This window comes from Gymnodraco acuticeps, unplaced genomic scaffold, assembly GCF_902827175.1.
Source record: "Gymnodraco acuticeps unplaced genomic scaffold, fGymAcu1.1, whole genome shotgun sequence".
Taxonomy (NCBI): domain Eukaryota; kingdom Metazoa; phylum Chordata; class Actinopteri; order Perciformes; family Bathydraconidae; genus Gymnodraco; species Gymnodraco acuticeps.
In genome coordinates this window covers 22,485-38,091 of record NW_022990804.1, presented here as the reverse complement: position 1 = coordinate 38,091, position 15,607 = coordinate 22,485, and positions in this window count along the sequence as shown.

The window sequence follows — 15,607 nt, the reverse complement described above, 5'->3', positions numbered from 1 at the left end:
GCCAAAGTTCAAACCCGTAGACCACAAACGAATGTGTGACATATACAGTCTCTGGTTTTGACAAGACAGAATAATGTGTGGTATGAAAAGGAAGATATGTTTGGTATATACAGCTACTATATGTCTGAATTACTTGATTTTGGTACTGTTATTTTAACCGTAGCTACTATATGTCTTAATTACTTGATTTTGGTACTGTTATTTTAACCGTAGCTACTATATGTCTTAATTACTTGATTTTGGTACTGTTATTTTAACCGTAGCTACTATATGTCTTAATTACTTGAAACAAACTACTTCATAAAAAGTGTTTTCCAATTACATCCGAGCCAAACGTTTTGATAGCGGTTCTAAACGGCTACGCTCAAGGCAAAAAGTGTAACAACCTGGCGTCTGAACAAAGGGACGAGAAGTGGTGAGTAGTGTGCATGAGGATAATAGGACACTTTTTACGCCCAGATTCTCCTCAAATATATCATGGTGTTAATTGTAACCACAAAAAGTGACAAATAAATGTGTGAAGCGTGAGAAATGAAAAGTATACGAGCTAAAATAAAGCAAACATCGCGCCATTGTTGTGTGAAGTAGATGCTGGCCAGATTATCAGATCGTAGTGTGGTTGGTTTTAGACAATCCAACCTGCACTTTGAAGCAAACCCAACCAAAACCCAACCCCTAGATAGATAGATAGATAGATAGATAGATAGATAGATAGATAGATAGATAGATTAATAGATATATATATATAAATATATAGATGGATAGATAGATTAATAGATATATAAATATATATATATATATATACATATAGATAGATAGATAGATAGATAGATAGATTAATAGATATATATATATATATATATACATATAGATAGATAGATACATAGTACTTTATTGATCCCAATTTGGGAAATGTTTGCATTGCAGCAGCATAAAAAACAAGGCAGAGAAATTAAGACACTAGAAATAAACAGTCCAAAATATTTCTGAAATATAAATAAAATAGCATTAAAAAGTTAAAAACAAATATATAAACATGTGGAAAATATACATGTGGAAATACAAATGTCAGTAACAAATATAATGCAGGATATTATTGTGCAAGAAATTGATTATTCAATATTAAAAACCCAGTCAATGTCACCCTTTATTGGCTCCTTGACCAACCTATGACCCTAAAGTCAACCTTACTAATGCCTGAATTTGGTCGATAGGATGTGTATGGTTCCCACCCTCATAGAAATGTCAACATGACCCACATTGACCCTTCTGGTGATTCCCCATTAACTCCCTATTTGGAAGACAATTTGGGGCAAATAGGGTAGCCGCAAACATACACACACACACAACCCTAAACCTGCACAAAACCAAAGTTTAATACCTTAAATAAATAGTTAACATTGTGGGCACTTCTGAGTTGGCAGGCAAGACCTTGCAATATGACCTGCATTATAATTACCACACACACACACACACACACACACACACACACACACACACACACACACACACACACACACACACACACACACACACACACACACACACACACACACACACACACACACACACACACACCCCACACACACACAGTTACTGTTTATGTGTACACTTGGGATTTTCCTGCAGCAAACTAAGTATTCTTACTGTCAGCCTGCTGGAGCTTTGGAGAATTGGGGCTTGGTTGTGTTGTTCAGAAGACAAATCCCTTGTCTTTTTTTTTTGCAAGATTAAAGAGTGATGCTAATACCTTGTCAAACTACATTCTCTGAGCTGTTTGCTCGAAGCGAAGCATTGATACTTTTCACAAACGTGTAACTCTCTTCTTCGGTCAGCAGACAGATTTTGATAAAGCTTATAGTTAGGGCTGATTAGATTCAGCCCCTAGTTTAGCTGCTATAGGCTTACCCCCAGTTTCCACTGGGTCCGTCTGCGCCGCGCTGCGCCGCGTTACGGCTGCGCCGCGGTTTTCGTCCGACCTCCTCTAGCGCCATAACCCACCGGACGCGTCCCAGAAGCGTTTCAGAAGCGTAGCGTCGTGCGTGCAGGCTCGCAGTTTTGTTATTGATTCGGGCATCCTGGACATTTGTACTTCTACAATAAAGTAAGATCTTACTTTATTGTGAAATGCAAGTTTACTGAACAGTTTTTAACGACTTTCACAAGATGTTAAACTACTGAATGGCTCTGTACTGTACCTACAAGTATTAATTAACTTTAAAACATTAATATGTAGTTGTTGCCTTCCACTCCACACACTGCAGCGACTAAAAACCAGGCCTTGTCCTTTCTGATGTTGTCCTTGTAGCATTGGTTACATCATATAAAATAGTGTGTTTTTCCACTTCCATGATGAAAACCTCGTCGTCCATTGTGCATATCGTAGTGGAGGTGTTGTGATGAAGGAGGGGGGTCTGCTAAATTAGTATATGTGGGGGATGGGCCTGGCCCGGATGCTCACCTTTCCACTTCCTGCGAAGGGGGGCTGCCTGCCCGACCTTATGTTACGGCTGCGGCGCAGCAAAAATAAGATTCATCCTAATTTTAGAGAAGCGCTGCGCCGAGCCGCTTCTGGGACGCGTCTGAGCCGTAACGCGCCGCGTGTGGTGGAATAGCACCCATTGACTAGAGTGGCCGCGATCCTGACGACCGCCGCGGCGCAGCCGTAACACGCCGCAGCGCGGTGCAGACGGACCCGGTGGAAACTGGGGGTTAGACTGTCGGGGGACACCTTACTTCTTCCTTCTCTCTGTCTGTACCTGTGTACTCATGTTCCGACTAACCCAGCTTCCCCACATTTATTTTTGGTGTCTATCTACACCGGGATCCTGAGTCATGGCTGATCCTGAGTCCTGATCTGAGTTCTAGACTTTGAGTCGTGGCTGAACCTGTCTCTGCGGTCCTGCCTGACTCTCATCATACTACTTCCCTGATGGCTCCCACAGGATTGTTGACATCCTCGTGGATTCATCTTATTATTATAGACACATGCATTTCCAAACATTTGGACTACCTATGTTGCAAATGTATTATCTTTTCAATGTACACACGGCATCTATTGCACGTCTGTCCGTCCTGGGAGAGGGATCCCTCCTCTGTTGCTCTCCCTGAGGTTTCTCCCATGTTTCCCTTTAAACTGTGGGTTTTCTCCGGAAGTTTTTCCTTGTACGATGTGAGGGTCTAAGGACAGAGGGTGTCGTATTGTCATACTGATATTCTGTACAAACTGTGAAGTCCACTGAGACAAATGTAACATTTGTGATATTGGGCTATATAAATAAACATTGATTGATTGATTGATTGATGTACTGAATATACTACAGTGTGATATATACATAAGTAGTATAACACATTCATTCATGGAGGCTCTAGCTGCAGAAAAGGCACAGGATCCTACAAATCATTAGGAACAGGAATATACTAATTTATTTAGGAATATAATAATAATAGATTTATTTTGTAAGCGCTTTTACAGGTGCTCAAAGTCGCTTTACAGAGATAGTGAAAAGAAAAGAACAACAAATCATTTTAGTTGAAGTCAAATTAAAATCAAGCAATACGAAAACAATCACACATTAAAAGCCAGATTGAAGAGGTGTGTTTTTGTGAGTTATAGAGAATAGAGAATATAATAATGTATTCATATAAATAGTTATCACCGCAATAAACCGTATCTAATTTTGTCTTAATTTACTTTATTTAATTTCATATTCTGTTCTTGTACATATCCCATCAATCTACATGTACTGTATATAGACTTGTTGCACTGTTTTGCATTTTATTATATATGTTGCATTGTTGGAGCAGCTCAGGTCAGAAGAATTTCATTGCCAGTTCTACACTGTAGTTTTGTGCATATGACAAGAAAACCTTTGGATCGTTTGCATATTTGATATATCTGGAGACCATGAATTATATTTCAGTAAAAGCCTCATGTGTCAGCCTGCTGGTGGTGGTAGAGGAACGTCAGGGAATCAACAGTAGGATGTATCCTCTGAGGACCATGACAATCAAAATCTGATGGCAGTCCATTCAAAAGATTGGAAATATTAGTTTGGAGCCAATTTGGTGGATGGAGTGTCAGACAGATGAATATTTCACCTCCAAGGCTCATCATCCCCCGTTATGACAGATGTCCCAGATGCCTCGGAGGTGAATTTAGTAAATTGGAGAAAACTGATTTGGATTTTATGCATTCATATCGCAGCTCTGGGTTCTGTGGCGAAGAGGTGATAATAGAAAGTGGAAATGAGAATGTGGAAAAAACATCAAATCCTCACGAACTCATATAAAGAAAGACACGTCCCAGCCTTTAATTTGAACATCAACGACATGGGAACTTGACTATACAGCTAATTAAAAGCTAAAAAGCCCCCTCCCCCCCAAAAAAAACAATAGACACATGTAGAATAATAATAACGATAACAAAATAAATACTTCACACAACAAACAAAGATGAAATTGAGAAAATGTGGAAATAAACAAAGACACTTTAGGACATAAATCATTGTGAACTAGCGGAGTAATGACGTGGGGGAGGGGTTTAACAGACAAATAAAGATACGATAACACAAGAGGTACTTTATTGATCCCGAATTGGGAAATGATTGCGTTGCAGCAGCATCAAAAACAACAACACAAAACAAGGCATTGCATTTAAGTAGATATACACAATGCTAGAATTAAAATATCTCAAAATTGAATTAAAGCAGCATTAAAAAGTAGAATATACAGTAGACCGTGACATTCTGAAGAAGTGGTCTTTAATTACATGTTTTATGTCAAGGTTAGTTGGAAGCAATAATATTAAGTTGAACCTATTTAAACTTAAGATTATTGCTTTCAACTAGCCTAAAAACAGAAACTGTGTGTGATCTGTTGACATAATTCACTTAACCCTTGTCTTCGTTTCCCCTCCTTACTTTGGCGTTCGCGGTCAAATTTGACCGGTCCTGTTTTAACTGCTATTACATTAACACAAAAACCATTCATCATCACCAAATGTCATTTAACACCCTTTCAAACTGTACATATTGTATCAGACTGGTATACATGAACAACTGCAGTAAATAAGAATAGACATTGAACATGTATTGCGTGTGCCAGGTGTGATCCATGTGGGGGGATGGGCACATAAGAGCGGGAAATGTGTCACATTTTTCTGTTTGTGTGTGATTCACAAGGGGGGATTGGGCACATAAGGGACACACACACATCTAGAGTATGTGTGTGTGTGTGTGGCCTATAGCATTACTATACTTGTGGGGACCTAAATCTGTTTACATAGTCACGTGTGGGGACTCGCCTCCCTTATGGGGACAAATTGGAGGTCCCCATGAGGGGAATCATTAATTTTAGGGTGAAGACTTGGTAAGGGTTAGGTTTAGGCATGTGTTGGTTATGGTTAAGGTTAGGATAAGTCTCCAGGAAATACATGTAAGTCAATGTAATGTCCCCTGAAGTGATGTATACATGGTATGTGTGTGTGTGTGTGTGTGTGTGTGTGTGTGTTATCTGATCCGGATGGTTACTAATTCCTTTTCTTTATGGCGGTCATTTTTGACCGGGAACACCATGGGTGTTACAAAGTTGACTAAATCATCCAAAGTCAAGTGGTGATCAGCAATTTTATAAATGTCTACTGTGAAGGATATCTTAAACCTTAATGCAATCGAATGTAAAACAAAAAAGTTATGATTGATGAAAGCAGTAAATCGGTCAGATTTGACCCGAAGACAACAGGAGGGTTAATTGAAGTGAATGCTTGAGTTTTTTCAGTGTATGGAGGAAACATAGTTGATGATGAAACTGCAACTAACTCTAATAATGTCACCTGAATTCAATCTTAATTACCATCCCTGAACACCCTTATTTGTCTTGTATATATCAATCAGCCATATGTCATTTAAAAGTGGCAGTTTGAATGATGAAAACGACAGTATTTCTTTAATTTTCCAGTTGATAATTACCGCCACAGCATCTGGCGAACACAGTCCCTAATAGCTGTTGTTTCACTGGTTGCTGCACAATATGCAGAATATTGAATTATGATTTGATTGTTATTTCCACTGTAGCATTAATAAGTAGTCAGCTGTTCTCCGTTTGAACAGCAGGCGGATCAGAGCAGCAGAGTGTTTGAGCGCGTATATACCTCTGAAACAAAGCTTCCCGTCTCATCCCTACAGTAGAGCGGAGCCGGAAGAGCAGGAGTCATACAAGCACAACGAAGACATATGTTTCTGTCAGACTGCGTTAGGTTTGATTCTCGGGGAACGCAGATGCCATTAGAAGTAGATGTCACAACATTCCTGGATGAATCGGTTAGGGCTGCAACAATCTGCTGACTTCCATCCATCACTGGCCTCTGGAAACAGATCCACTGAACGCCTTATTTCACTCCTCCAGACGCTGAGTTGGAGGTCTGGATTCGTACCTTTTCTTTTCCTGCTTTTCATGCATGACTTCTCCCCTTTTTTTTTAATTCTGATTTTAAGCCGTACCAGCGTTTTTCTTTTATCTCATACATCTTTCTGTCGTTAATGATTAAAGGAGGAAGACATTTAGAGTAACATCTTTCCAGAGGATGGTGCACACTGAGAAATAATCTGACATGACTTCTGTTCACTGCTGACTGGATAGCGTACGCCAGGGATGTCCAAACTTATTTTACTGAGGGCCACATACAGAAAGATATACGAAGGGCTGGGCCGCTCCCTAGAGGAGAGGTTTATTGCCTCATAAGTTCAGTTATGAGTCAGCAAAATTAATCAAATGTGAGCAAATTATTCTTGATACTTGAAGAATCAGATCTCCAGAAGGTTTCATTTATTTAGATGACAGCTCGTCCCTTAAAACAGAAGCTTCAGATTGCTTATCATAAGTGCAAAGAGGAAGGGTATATTTCAAGCTTGTTATGTAGATAAGTAATTGGGCTTTTTTCTTGTCATCTTAAATCTGTTAGAAAATGTTTTCAACTTAAAAAACTGTGCTTACTAAAACATGAATACTGTGTAATATATGTGTACGTATATATTTAAAAAGTACAATATAAGACAAGCACAAGTTTAATTTGTGGGCTGTATTTCACTATACTTTTTTAATTAGCTGAGTGCCGATTCAAAATGGCTCGCAGGCCGCACTTGGCCCCCTGGCCGTAGTTTGGACACCCCTGGCGTACATGCTAGAAGCTTCTTTTCTCAGCTTATAATATTTGCTCTATATCCAATTATATTTAGATCAATTATTTGGAACAATTGGCAAGGGCAGCGCACTAAAAGTGTAACATAATGCAGGTGTGTTTACATCAAGAACTGGCACTGTTTAATTACAGACAGACCTTTAGCATCTTAAACCCTATGGTGAATGATTGGTTAGAGGTTTATTTAAAGAGGCATTCAAACAATGTTTTTTGGGGTTTTTCCTTTCCTGAAGTGTGTTATATAAGTGTGTGTGCATGTAAATGGTTACACTTGCGCTTCATTGGCTATTCATAATAATAATAATAATAATTTCAATTTATATAGCGCCTTTCACGAAACCCAAGGACGCTTTACAATGGGAAGTAACAAAACAAAAAGTAATAATAAAGAGACATAGGCTGAAGAAAACAAAAACAGGAACAGGTTGCTGAGTACTGTATATTAGTTGAGGCCAAAGGCCTGAGTGAACAGATGGTGTTTGAGGTGTTTTTTGAAGGTGTCCAGAGTGTCTGCATTCCTGATTGCACAGGGGAGAGAATTCCAGAGGGTGGGGGCTGCGACACTGAAGGCTCTGTTGCCAAATGTTTTCAGCTTGGAGCGCTGGATGGAGAGCAGCCCTTTGTCAGAGGACCGCAGGTGACGAGAGGGGGTGTAGGGCTGAAGGAGGTCAGAGATGTATGGAGGGGCTAGGGAGTGGAGAGATTTGTAAGTTAGCAGGAGGAGTTTGTACTGGATGCGTGACTTGACCGGGAGCCAGTGAAGGTGGATGAGGGTAGGGGTGATGTGTTGCCAGGGCTTAGTGTGGGTGAGGAGCCTGGCTGCAGAGTTCTGGACGTACTGGGGCCTGTCCAGGGCTTTGCTGGTGACCCCGAACAGAACTCCATTGCAGTAGTCCAGACGAGAAGAGATGAAGGTATGAATTAATGTTTCTGCAACGGGGTCGGGGAGAGAGGGCCGGAGTCTGGAGATGTTTCGTAGGTGAAAGAAAGCAGTTTTGACAGTAGATCTGATGTGGGAGTTGAAGGTGAGGCTGGAGTCCAGAGTGACGCCCAGGCTGCGAACCTCAGGGGAAGGGTGGATGGAGCCGCCATCGATGGTGAGGAGCAGATCTCCAACCTTCCGGAGCAGTGTTTTTGGGGCCACAACCATGAGCTCTGTTATTGCATACTTGGCCCCTTTAAAACTCTGACTGTTCAAACCGACTGAACCTTTTGTAGAGATCCCAATATATGCAATATTTCAGGCTGAATTTTCATTAAATGATTCTGTAAAAACATCATGTAGCTTGAACTTTAACCCTGCTTTATGGGAAATTAAATGAGGATATAAAGGGGTTAATTGAGTATATTTGGCCATGTGTGAATTATGCCTTTTAAAACAGAGAGACCTACAAACATATTATGCCAGTAAAAGTTGTTATCCCATGTAAGATTGCCAACTTAATAACAATTAGTGTCACTCACTCAAATCAACCGTTTGTAGTAGTTATAAGATAGATAGATAGAAAGATAGATAGATGGATATATGGATAGATAGAGAGAGAGAGATAGATAGATAGAAGGTTGGATATATAGGTAGATAGATAGATAGATCGATAGATAGATAAGTACTTTATTGATCCCAATTTGGAAATGTTTGCGTTGCAGTAGTATGAAAAACAAGGCAATGTACATAAGAGAAATGAAGACACTAGAAATAAACAGTCCAAAATATTACAGAAAAAGAATTGCACTCTGCGAGACGCTCTGTAAGGCCAGCAGGGTGGAGCTTGGTGCCCTTGATGATTCTTAAAAAAAGAAAGTGTTTTTTACTCACAGCAGGATAACAATGCTTCCTGGCAGATCAGTGTCCTGCTCTGGCTCACAACCCTCTGTGCAGACAGGTGATATGTGAGACTGTATCGAACAAAGCATCCCAGCAGGGACATCCAGAGGTCAGGAGATTTTGAAATTCAATGAATATGCCTCCACTTTTTCTGTCAAAATTTTATCAGAGCCCCGGCCACTTACTTTTACCTTAATTTGATGCTGAGTAGAGTGCATAGACAGCTACTTTAACCTCCAACAAATCCTCGAGAAAAGGCAAGAAAAAAAAGCTGAGTGCACTCCCTTGATTGTATCTGAGGCTGAATGGTTCGACGGCCTCTCCGTGATCCATGAGCCGAGCAACTTGAAAGGAAACATCAGAGAAATGACAAGGGTGGCGGGTAGATCCACACCATCGGAGCTTTTCAATGTGGAAGTGCAAAGTCTCAGTGTCAGAGAAATTACAGTTTCAGCGCAATTACATTACATTACATATCATTTAGCCGACGCCTTTATCCAAAGCGACTTACAATAACAGCAAAACCCATTAAGAATGAAACGCCGAACAACAAGGAAAGTGCAGATTACATTACATGTTACTTGTTAAACGCTTTTATCCAAAGCGAGTTACTTACTCAATACTGTGGACAATCCCCACTGGAGCACTTTGGGGTGAAGTGTCTTCAGGGACACAACGACATGCTGACTGCAGTGGGGTTTGAACCCTGATCACAACACCAACACACTAGCACACTGCGCCACAGCCTCCCAGATATATTCACTTCAAGCAAGTCATACCATAGTAAGTGCTGGTGAATTAGTTACCAGGCCTAAATTAACTCAAAATGCTTGTTGACAGGTTAACTGCCAAGGTACAGTCGAAATAGATGCGTTTTCAGTTTGTGACGGAAGATATGCAGAGTTTCTGATACATCCTGATGTCAATGTGGAGCTCATTCTAACATTTAGGAGCCAGGATAGCAAACGGGCGTGTTTTAACCGAGTATATGTTCCCACCAGACATTTGACAATTAATTGGGAAGTTTACAGAATTAAAAATGTGAGGAATTATTTCCCCATCAAGCTTGTGTTCAAAAAAGACGAGCTTTAAAGGCAAACAATGACTTCATGAAAATCTCTTGTTAAGACATGAAAATCTTGTCGCTGTTGATGTCTGACCTTGAGTAAAAAAAGACCTTGTAAGAGTTGAAAATAAGGAGAGCTTTTTTTTTCAAGTAACAATCAATCTGACTGTGTTGAATGCGCCAATCTTTGGGGACTTTGTGGAGGCGTTGTGCCTTAGGTGTTTGCTGTCCTCTTTAAGGATTACAGAGGAGCAGGGTGCGAACTGGAGGGGAGCAGGGGGAGCTATAGCTCCCCTAGTGGTGACATGAGCTCCCCTGGGAACATGGTTTGTGAAATTTGGGGGGAGCTCTCTAAAATACTGATATGATGACCAAATAAATTCCATTTTGGGCATGTTTTTTTTTTCAAAGGTGTAAAATAAGTTAAATAAAATTATATTTAGAGTTTATGATTCATGAAAAAAGTGTCGCCTGCTTGCACGCTGCCCGCAGCTCCACCCACTACCCACTCACTCACAAGCTCGTTTAGTTAGCACTGCATGTTTACCAGGCATTGTTGCTGCTGCTGACATGTCGAAAAGAAAAAAAACAACTTACCTTGGGCAATTTCTTTAAAAAGACAGCCAAACAACCTGATCAAGAAGACCAACCGAATGTAGCTGGTGGTAGCACATCGTACGTTGTGACTGCTGCTACAACAGAACCGAGAGAGGAGGGAGCTAACGTCAGTGCTAGTGCTAACTTGACAGCTAACGTTAATATTGTACATGGTTGGTGCCGCTGGCTGCTCTTATCGCGTGTGTTCGGCTCTGTGTGGGCTACAGCCATAATAGGCTATAGCCCATGTGAAACAATGTAGCCTGTTTGAGTCATTTTAAGTTGATTTAATTAAACAGTCAAACGTTACATTGGTGGTCCGTGGATTATTTATTATCAAGTTGATTGAAGTTTGCGTAGCCCATACATGCTCGGGAAATCTGTTGACATGAACATGATCCATCGGGACGTTTCATGTAAATGTAGACCTGTGGCAACACGTGTGCAACAGATTTTCTCTTTATAATAGGCCTATGTCTGTGCTGTTGCTATTAATGCACGGATCAGCATTTACCCCCCCCCCCCGCAAAAATAATAATAATCCCGGCTCCCCCGGAGACCGTGGTATAGTTCGCACACTGCAGAGGAGAGTTTGGATGGGTCCGTAATCCTCTCAGGTTCCTATGTGCCTCGGACCCAGGCCCGGACTGGCCATCGGGAGGACCAGGAGGTTTCCCGATGGCCTGGCCTGCTAAGTGGCCAGCTGGCCTGAGGAATCTTTTTTTTATGTATGTATTGTGAACGCAACGCTGCGCAAATGTGGATCTGACTCTGCCTCACAGAGGGTGACTGGCTGTCTACATGATGTGGCCTGCCGACATGGCCACTTTCATACAGATCATACACTAATGCCCTCGATTGGTCTCTGTGTCATTCAAGCTCGGGAGGGTGTGTGTATGTGTGGTGCAAGCGAGCGAGAGAGAGAGCGCGCGCACCGGTTACGTGTAGTGTTGTTGTTAGCATCTGGTGCTAGCTAGCTGCGCTAACGGATATAAGGAGCTGTTTCAACAACAAGGTGGAGGAGAGTCCTCTGCTGTCAGACTGAGAGACTGATAACTACAGCTCAGGTGAGGTAAAGGACTATTTAGGAGTGCTTAGATAGTTAACTTTGTCTAAGTTATCTCTGTGGGTCTCAAACGGTTTGGTCACCATTTATGTAAACACATATTTCCATTTGAGGGGGGAGTGAGATTAGTGAAATATGCATGAATAATACAAAAACAAATGTTAACTAGGTGAAAAAAGGTAAGATAAACTTTTAAAACTTGTTGAGAGCTAAAAACGAGTCTTTGCTGCTGCCTCAAAGAGGAGCAGGGGGGAGAGGGGGGAGAGGGGGGAGAGGAGGGAGACAGGAGAGGCTGGTTCAGGAGCCCAGACACACTCACAACTATAAATGAACCAAAAATAAATAAATAAACAAGTTTCAATGTTTTTTCATATTGGATATGGTATGTTATTGGTTATGGCCATGTTCTTAGGATTTTATGATTATTTAAATGTATACAGTTCTGTTTCATATGGGTGTAGTCTCTCTCTTTATTTCCCCCTCAAAGTGCACCAGATTGATGCATTTAACTCCAACATTTAACAAACAAATCTTACTGGGGGGGCATGCCCCCGGACCCCCCTATAGGATTTGAGGTCCACCCCCACTTAAAATATGTTCACATGAACAGGTTCCTAAATAGATTTTCACATTTTTTAAAATAGTGACCCATGTCCATATGTTCATTTTTGGGTAGTAGATTTAAACTATAGGGCTATCACTACGGGCAGCAACGCTGTAAATATTGACAAATAAATCCAGCAAATGGCACAAAAAAAAAACTGGTAGTGGCCTGGCTGGGTGTATAATTCCCAGCCTGACTTATTGTCCCAGTCCGGCCCTGCTCGGACCAGTGGCAGAAACAAACAGCAGGGACGTGTCGTCAGAGCTGGCGCACAAAGTACAAAATAAACAATTGATCAGTGATATTTCTGTAGAGACACTATCGTCAAATGTGCAGACTCTTCCGTCACCCTGAGCTCGGGTCATAAGATTTTCAATGCCATTTCTACACAGTAGCTTTTGACATTAAAACCTTTGAATCTTGAATCATCCAGATAGCTTATTTGTTGTATGTTTAAAAGATATATAGGCTTGTGATAAAGCACAGAGGACTCATATCTGCCTGACTCTGGGGAGGGGGGTTGTCTTGAGATAATGTAAATAACGCTGGCTCTCGAACCACGTTAGCTAGCTTAGTTCTTAATTTGAAGGAGAGACTTTATTTTCATTGTCCTGAACAATAGATGAATGGACTTCATCTACAAGTTAAGACTATGCAAAATATATTTTATTTGAGGTGAATGAGGATGCGAAGTGAAACTGCATTCGCCTAAACACGTCTATTTACCAGTAGACCTTTGCCTGTGTTGTAAAGAACTCTGATATGAGATATGAAACTTACAGTTGCCTAATCATTGTGCAACCTTTCATTTGAATGAAAACTTGTCGCCGGGATACTTTTTTTAAGGTAAATCAAACTTCAAGGTACGAACAATGGACTCAGCCGAACCCAGCTGTGATGCATTGCGTTGGAGGCGTGGCTTAGGGAAAACAGAGTTTGCAGGCTGCATGGGATCAATGAAGGCGGAAGACCTAGAAAAGGATCCCGGTAGTTTCATCCATAACATTCATCTGGCTGCAACTTACAAATTATGAATCTAATATATCATATTCAATCACTGGCAGTGTTGGACTAACGCGTTACTGCCGTTACTGTAACGCCGTTATTTTTGGCAGCAACTAGTGCCTCTAACGCATTACTTTTTATATTCAGTAACTCCAGTTACCGTTACTACATGGTGCGTTACTCCGTTACTGTGTTCTTTTTTTTTATATAGTCAACAGCCAGGCGAACAGAGATGAGAACTGTACCTGAGTACAGTAACTTGAGTAAATGTACTTAGATACTTCCTGTGTCACATGCGGAGACGCGCTGTGGGCGTGTTTGTGTTGTTTCGAAACAAGACTATCATGGCGCGGCGGAGCTCAAGTCTAGTTTCTCCACCTGGAGATATTCTCACTATTTCACTTTTGTCGAGCACAAAGAAAGAAAGTTTATGTTAAATGTAAGTTGTGTCCTGGCGGGTCAAGATCTATATACTGGCCCAAACCAGTCATTCAAATATCTTAAAACATCTGCAAAAAACAACATGCTGGGACGAAGCTAGTAGCTAAGACCACAGAGGACTCAGCCGACGCCACTCCACCTCACCTAAGCAACAGCGTGCTGGGATTGTAACCAAGGGACTGCTAGCCAGGGAAAAGTCCGATAAAGCCATTGGTATGGTTGTAGAACACATGCAGGCTATTGCTACAGTGGAGTCACCCGCTTTCAGGGAGCTAGTTAGCATGATAGCATGTCCGGAGCGGCACACGGCATATGGGACGGAACACTTATTTCCAACTACCCTGGAGAAAGATATACAAAAATGGAAAGCCAGCTAATATCGATGCAACTCCAGATTGCATATAATGCATGTCAAGTTGATCAACAGATTGTATTATTCTCCAATGCAATAACAGTACTGAAATGAAGGCTATAAGGGCATTAATGGAGACCTTTTGTCAAGTACTAAAACGTTACTTTTCACAGTAACGCATTACTTTTTTGTGTAAGTACTAGTAAAGTAACTGAGTTACTTTTGAAATGAAGTAACTAGTAATGGTAACTGGTTTTCAGTAACTAGCACAACACTGATCACTGGTACATAGACTCTAATTGCACTATTTCACTATTTTCCAATTTCTTTTGTATTTACTTGCACAATTGTTTATGTTTCATTGTGTTGCACTGTTGGTGGGAGGATTTTCATCGACATAACTATACTGGAGCTATGTACGTTGAATTGACCTTGCCACACAAGGTCAATTGCCCCTCGTCACTCCTCTTGATGTCTATTCCAACTTGTCACTGTCCACTGCTGATCCCACACTTTCCCCCTTTCTTTCCGTTCTGAATGTGTCCAAGGAAGCTCATGTAATAAACAGGAGGCCTGCTGGTGTGTGACCTCGACTCGTGACCCCCTGCTGGGTTCAGGTGCTTCGGTGATTCATCGTCGTCTCAAATGTATTACAGGACACGTGGGAAGACCCTCGGGAACGTGCCTGGTTATTCCCTCTGTGTGTTTGGCTGTTCTGGGGTCAGCGACCGCCACTCCCGCAGCAGGTGGACACAAGCTTGCTGTTTTTTGTTTGCCTTCATTACAAATCTGATTGGATTTTCTGTTTATTTTCGGCCCAATTTTGTTTTTATGATACTCGAAAATAAATGATTCAGCTGCATTTAGTGCATGCAATCAGTGCTCTGCAGAGAGAGGTCCCTGAGGTCATGTAAGGCTTTATGCAATATTGATGTTCAGCTCAGCATCTGGTGGAAGGAAGTACCCAGATCCTTTATTGAAGCCAAAGAGTGATCGATTACAAGTGAAAGTTGTGCATTCAAAACTCATGTCAAAAATATAACATTATTTAAGAACATGGGTTATTTAACTACTAAACTAAAGGTGTCGAAAAATGTTTGATTAAAAAGTGAAATGTCCCCCTTGACAAGTTTAAAAAGTTTAGTATTGAATAGAACTATTCAAATTAAGTACCTCAAAGCAAAGTATATTGAAATGTACTTTGCACCTTTTGTTTTGACTTAAACCTCCACTCCAATATATTACAATTACGGCAACCATGCCAAGGTCAACGATGCATTCAGATGCTTCTTTCGATTTTTCAGATGTGATTTTCTTTACTCACTTTGCTGTGTTTCAACGATGCTCTAAGCTTTTGTCTGAAGACAAGAATATGGAAACTCAAAAAAGAGGGTTGTTTTCACCTTATGTTTTCCAGTAAGGTTCCTCCGCTTGATTAAAACCTGTCCCCTAA